The 6,837-nt window shown below is 35.3% G+C and overlaps 1 pseudogene; it reads left to right on the top strand.

Annotated features, from left to right (window-relative positions):
- The first annotated feature begins 4,458 nt into the window (after positions 1-4,458).
- On the top strand, positions 4,459-6,588 carry LOC114092815 (E3 ubiquitin-protein ligase RNF114 pseudogene; annotated as a pseudogene).
- Positions 6,589-6,837: the final 249 nt, after the last annotated feature.

Genomic DNA, 6,837 nt, shown 5'->3' with positions numbered 1-6,837 from the left:
GAACATGAAAATATCTCCCATGCTCTTGGATAGGCAAAATTAATATTGTCAAAATGGCTATTCTACTCAAAGTGCTATACAGAGTCAATGCAATTCCAATTAATATCCCACACACATCCCTTACAGAAATAGAAAAAGGAATAATGAAATTCATTTGGAAAAATAAGAGACCCAGAATAGCCAAAGCAATCCTTAGCAACAAGAGTGAATCAGAGGCATCACAATACCAGACCTTAAACTATACTACAAAGATATAGCAACAAAAACATCATGGTATTGGCACCAAAATGGACATGTAGACCAATGGTATAGAATATAAGATTCAGAGACAAATCCACATAAATACAGGTATCTCATACTAGACAAAGGGACCAAAAACATACACTGGAGAAAAGATAGCCTTTTCAACAAATAGTGCTGGGAGAACTGTAAATCCATCTGTAGCAAAATGAAAATAATTCCTTATCTCTCACCATGCACAAAACTCAACTCAAAGTGGAGCAAGGAACTAGGAATTGGTCCAGGGACCCTATGCCTAATAGAGGAAAATGTAGGCCCAAATCCTCATCCCATCAAATTAGGCCTAGACTTCCTTAAAAAGACTCCTAAAGTGCGAGAAATAAAATCAAGAATTAATAAATGGGATGGACCCAAACTAAAAAGCTTCTCAGCAAAATAAACAATTACTGAGGTGGAGAGAGAGCCTATATTTTGGGAGCAAATTTTTGCCACATGCATGTCAGAGAGAACAGTTATCTCCAGGATATATAAAGAACTCAAAAAACTTTACACCAAAACCCACACAACAGAATCAATAAGTGGGTTAAGGAACTGAACAGACACTTCTCAGAAGAAGATACACATTTGATCAACAAATACATAAAAAAAAATGTTAAACACCTCTAGTCATTAGAGAAATGCAAATCAAAACTACTCTAAGATTTCATCTCACGCCAGTCAGAAAGGCAGTTATCAAGAATACAGACAACAATATATCTTGGGGAGGAAGTGGGGGAAGACACATTCCAATTTGCTAATTGGACAGCAAATTGGTGCAACCACTGTGGAAAGCAGTATGAAGATTCCTTAGAAAACTTGGAATGGAACAACCCTTTGACCCAGCTATCCTACTCCTTGTCCTATACCCAAAGGACTTAAAATCAGCATACTATATTAATGCAGCCACATAAATGTTCTTAGCAACTCAATTCACAATAACTAAACAATGGAAACAACCTAGATCCCCTTTAATAAATGAATAGATAAAGAAATTGTAGTACACATACACAATGGAATATTATACAGCATTAAAAGAGAATAAAATTATGACATTTGTAGGTAAATGGATGGAATTGGAAAATATCATGCTAAGCAAAGAAAGCCAATCCCCCCCAAAATCAAAGGCTGAATGTTATCTCTGATAAATGGATGCTGATCCATAATAAGGAGGACATGGGCAAAATAGAGAAACTTTAATTGGGCAAGGTGGAAGGAGTGGTGAGGAGGGTGCATTTGGTCAGAAAAGACAGAGGAATGAGATGGACACCATTACCTTAGATATATGTGTAACTGTACATATGGTGAAATGAAATGAAAACCAGACAAATGAAAAGTTGTGTTGCAATTGCGCACAATGCATTCTGCTGTCATATATATCTAATTAAAATAAATTAATAAAAAAATAAAGGCAACTTCAGGTTTGGCACTAAAAAAAAAATACACTATTTCCACCCTCCGATCCTCACTCCTCTCTTAGTAATCAGTATTATTTTAGTAATCAGTAATCAGTATTCTATTTTCAGACTTCCACTTATGAGAAAGCACATGTGTTACTTGTATTCCTGCATCTGGCTTATGTAACATAATTTCCTCTAATTCCACACAGTTTGCTGAACTTTACAGGATTTCACTCTTTCTTATGCATGAATGATACTCCATTGTATATATATACAACACCATATATATATATATATATACAACACCTGTGGATGACCACTTACGTTATCCCATATCTTATGTTAGTGCTGCAATAAAATATGGGTGTGCAGGTATTTATTTATGGTTTTGATTTCATTTCCTTTTGTATTATATACCCAAAGTGGGATAACTAGATTATATATATGGTGGCTTCATTTTTGTTTTATAAATTTTTCATGTTGTGCTCTATGAGGCTAACAGCAACTAATATTTCCTTTTTCTCCAAATGCTCACGAATATATGCTATTTTTAATAATAGGTTTTTTAATAATCCACATTCATAGTTGAGGTGAGATAATATTTCATTTGTAGTTTTGCATTCCCCTGATTACTAATGATATTGAACATTTTTTGATTTTTTTTGCCATTAGTATTTTGACATTTCTTCTCTTGAGAAGTGTCCCTTCAAATTATTTGCCCATTTTTATTTTTTATTGGATAATTGTAGTTATATACAGTAGTTTATTTTGACAAAATCATAATTCATGGAATTTATTAAAATTCCTGTTCCCCCTCCTTTGCCAATCCTTTTCCTTTTCCCTATTCTCCTTCTCTTTCTTACTCTACTCCACTGATCTTCTTTTTGTTAGTTTATTTATGTATTTTTGATTCATAATTTATACATAAAGGTGATATTCCTGTGGGGTATGCATGTATATATATATAAATTCATATATATATATATATATATATATATATATATATATATGAATTTCTTAAAGTCCTGTCACCATTCCTGTCCCCACTCCTCCTCCTTCACTTTTGATCTTCTTCTTCTTCTAGTCCACTTATCTTCCCCATTTCTTTGTGTTATCTAATCCCCACATCCCAACCTCTTTCCTTTATTTTGCTCTAGCTTCCATGTATGCATTTTTTATTTTTTTAAGTTTATGAGTTCCTCATTTATTCTGCATGTTAACCTTCTGTTAGATTAATAGATTAAATTATTTTCTATGCCTTAGAGTTTGTTTTTTACTGGTTTTGGTTATCCATCCAGGGAGTCATATATGCCAGGACAGTGCTCCACCTGTCATATAGTTTTGTTGCTTCTTTTTTAACTGCTTACTATCTCTTTAAATTTTGTTGATTTGTCTAATGAAATGCTTTCAATTTTTTAATATATTTTTCTTTGTGTAACTACTTCAGGTTTCTTCTTTGTTTCTGCCAAGATATTAGCTTAAAACATTCTATTTAAGTGTTTTTTAGAATTTTATTTTGTATATAATTGTAGTTGTTACTTTAAGCTGGAAACAACTTTAATTATATACATCTGCACTTACTGTCACTCCTACTTCAACTTTACATTATTGATTCCACAAGTGCTTCTCCCCTAAATCAAATGTATATTAATCAGCTTTCTTACTAAAATGAATACCTGAGATAATTAACTTATAACAAAAAATGGTTTATTTTAGCTTACATTTCTGAAAGTTCTAGTCCAAAATCAGGTAACCTCAATGCTTTGAGAATCTGGCAAAGGCAGAACATAATTGTGGTCAGATATGGTAGAGCATACCACATACATCAGGAGCCAGTAGCACAGAGAAATAGAATGGTCTTCTTTGGTAGCATGCCTGGAATAACCTAAGAACCTCTTACTAGTTTGCAATTCCTAAAGTTCTATTGAACCTTCAAAGGCACCACACTGGGGACCAAGTCTTTAACCTGTGAAACATTAGGTAACATTTAACATTCAAATTATAGCAAGATGTAAACATCAAAGAGAAAGAAATGTAATGCTAGCATGCAAATTATCTCTAAATGTGTTTTGCTCCATTTTTTGCATTACTGTGACCAGAATACCTGACAAGAACAACTTAGAACAGAAAATTTTTATTTGGAACCCACAGTTACCAACTATTGACAGCTGACTCTATAGCTCTGAGCTAAAGGTAAAGCAGTACATCATGGGGGAAGGCCCCAGAGAAGGCCCCAGCTCATTGTGGGGCTATAAAACAGAGTAGTGAAGGGTCTAGAGAAAGATGGCCCCTTCCATGACCCATTTCTGCTGACCCACGTCCTCCAGCCATGCCCCACCTGCCTACGGTTACTGCTCAGTCAGCTCACTCAAAGTAAGATGGACTGATTAGATTACTGCTCTTTTAATCATCTTGCTTTTGAATATTCCCACATTAACCTAGGAGCTTATTGAAGATATGTCATATCCAAATCATAATAAAATATAATATGAAATGAGCAACAAATAGATAATTAGTATAAGCAATGAATTAGTATATTCTGTACCATCCTGGTGAATGACTAAATTAAATAATGAAATATTTCTTATAATTTTAATATTTTTTAAAGGTAATTCTGTTATAAAGAATGAAAACACAGGGTTATAATGTTAATAAATAGTCTTGTTAAAGTCCAATTACCTCATTTATTGTAGGACATGAGAATGAGCATGGAATCACACCCTTTTTTCAGTATGCATCCTATAGGAAGATATACTTGGAAAAGAGTTCAAGTGAATATACTATGAAGGTTTGTTTCTGATTAGGGTTTCCATTATTGGCTCTCTCATTTATATAAAGTGAGCTTGGGAGTTTTCTTGCTAGTAAAGAACAAATTACTTGGTCCGGCTATTTACCAAGTTGCTAGAAATTGGATTCTGGGGAAAAACTGAGATTTGGTGTGATTCTTCCAATTGGTTCTGTAGGAAATTGAATTCAGGGCAGCTATTGTTAGCCCAGGTTTATTTGTGTGTCTCTGTGTACTTATATACATACTTTTTTTTTCCAGAAAAAAGCCCTGTAGTATACAATACAAAATCACACTTTTGTCAATACTTAGTACAATCTGCTTATTTCTGCTTCACATAAAGACAAGTCAGCATGCTATAGAGGTTCTTTTCCATGTAGTATTCAGAGACACATTGGTGAAAGTTCGGACATTTTAAACTGTGAATTTTATTTAGCTAATGTATCTACATTTACCTGCCATAGATGAGAAAACATGGAGTAAAGAATCACACAATAATTTTTATCAGCAATGATTGCAGTTGCAGAACATTGCTTTTTTCTACATTGTCTAAAACTCACTCCTAGGTTTATAGTGGATAAGGAGGTTAAAGATAGTTTCCTTGAGCAAAGGGGCAGGGAGGGGTTCAGTAAATAACAAGACAGTTTCAGCCACAGTGAAAGTAAGATACCTAATGCAAAGTTGTTTTATTCTCTTTTTAAATCATTCTCATTACAAATAGTTTGTTAAGACACTTCCTTGAAGCTTAGTGACAGTTTCTTACAGAGTCAACATAATTTTCTTACACATAGATGCTATAAAGAAACTAATAAATGTGGGTTATAGGGGAATTTCTTGTAGAAAAATGTTTCCCTTATGCAAAACCTTATTTGCAAATGTAGTCCCTTGAAAATGAAACACATAACACATGATCTTTCATCCCCTGAAATGAGGCATTTAAATCTAGTAAAATTCAAATTATAGAATATTTTGTGTAATGATCATTAAAGTCTACATCAGTATAAAATATTTTCCATCGGCAGTTTTTCTGGTACACCTCATTTATTTCTGCCTGCTATAAGATATGACATAAGACTTTATTTTAGTGCTTAAAAATTTCAGATTTTTTAACCTTCATGCAAAGTGTAAGAAACAATGAAAATCATGCTATGGCTTTTAAAAATAATGTTATGAAAGCAATAGCAACACAGATATAATTTTAAAAAGGAGCAGATAAGTAGTCTATTAACATCTAATAATAACAAGAAATCCAGAAATTTGTTCATTTAATCATATGGAGTGTTTAACAAAAAGTGCAATTCATGAGTTATTATCTACCAAGACTCACTTTAAATGTTCTTCAATAGTCAAAACCTTTTTCTAAAACTTACTGCTTATATAGAGACAGTTAATTAGACAAGAAACACACTTGCAGTTGACAAAACATTTACATAAAGAACATAAGCAATTCCATATAGTGAATAGAAAAGACATAAGAGAAACATTTCATTCTTATGAAATCTTTGTTTTTAAAAGATTGAGAAACTAGGCTCCCTCGGAGGCAGCAAGAGAGCGGCTCAACAGCAGCCCCGTGAGGGCATTACTCAGCTGGTGAGGCCCGCGGGGAGGCCAACCCCCTGGGCTGCTTCATATGTCCCGTGTGCCTGGAGGTGTAAGAGAAGCCGGTGCAGGTGCCCTGTGGACACGTCTTTTGCTCTGCATGCCTCCAGGAATGTCTGAAGCCGAAGAAACCTGTCTGTGGGGTGTGTCGCAGCGCTCTGGCACCTGGTGTCTGAACTGTGGAGCTCCAGCGGCAGATTGAGAGCACAGAGACTTCTTGCCATGGCTGCCCTAAGAATTTCTTCCTTATCTAAGATCCGAGCCCACGTGGCTACCTGTTCCAAATACCAGAACTACATCATGGAAGGTGTGAAGGCCACTACTAAGGATGCATACCTTCAGCCAAGGAATGTCCCAAATCGTTACACCTTTCCTTGTCCTTACTGTCCCGAGAAGAACTTTGATCAGGAAGGACTTGTGGAGCACTGCAAATTATCCCACAGCACTGATACCAAATCTGTGGATTAGGATGTTGATGAAGAGGACATGATGAATCAGGTGTTGCAGCGCTCCATTATCCCCCAGTGAGCAGAGTCCTTGCTTTCCGTCTCCTGTTCTAGAGCTTCCATTACATGTTAAGTGTGAAACCTTTGACTCCCACACCTTAACTGTACAACAGACCTGGAAATGAGCCATGGCATTGGGACAGGGTCACTTCTGACGCGAGAAACGGGTCCCCAGGTCAGAGCTCTCTTTTCCTTTGGGCTCTCGCCAAAGCTATCTTCCTTAACCTTGTTTTGTTACCTGCTCTAGTTGCATTGGTCCTCAGTTACTTCC

This window comes from Marmota flaviventris, chromosome 7, assembly GCF_047511675.1.
Source record: "Marmota flaviventris isolate mMarFla1 chromosome 7, mMarFla1.hap1, whole genome shotgun sequence".
In the NCBI taxonomy this organism is placed as follows: Eukaryota; Metazoa; Chordata; class Mammalia; order Rodentia; family Sciuridae; genus Marmota; species Marmota flaviventris.
The sequence above is the reverse complement of the archived record's forward strand: the minus strand, read 5'-3'. Positions and strand labels throughout refer to the sequence as shown.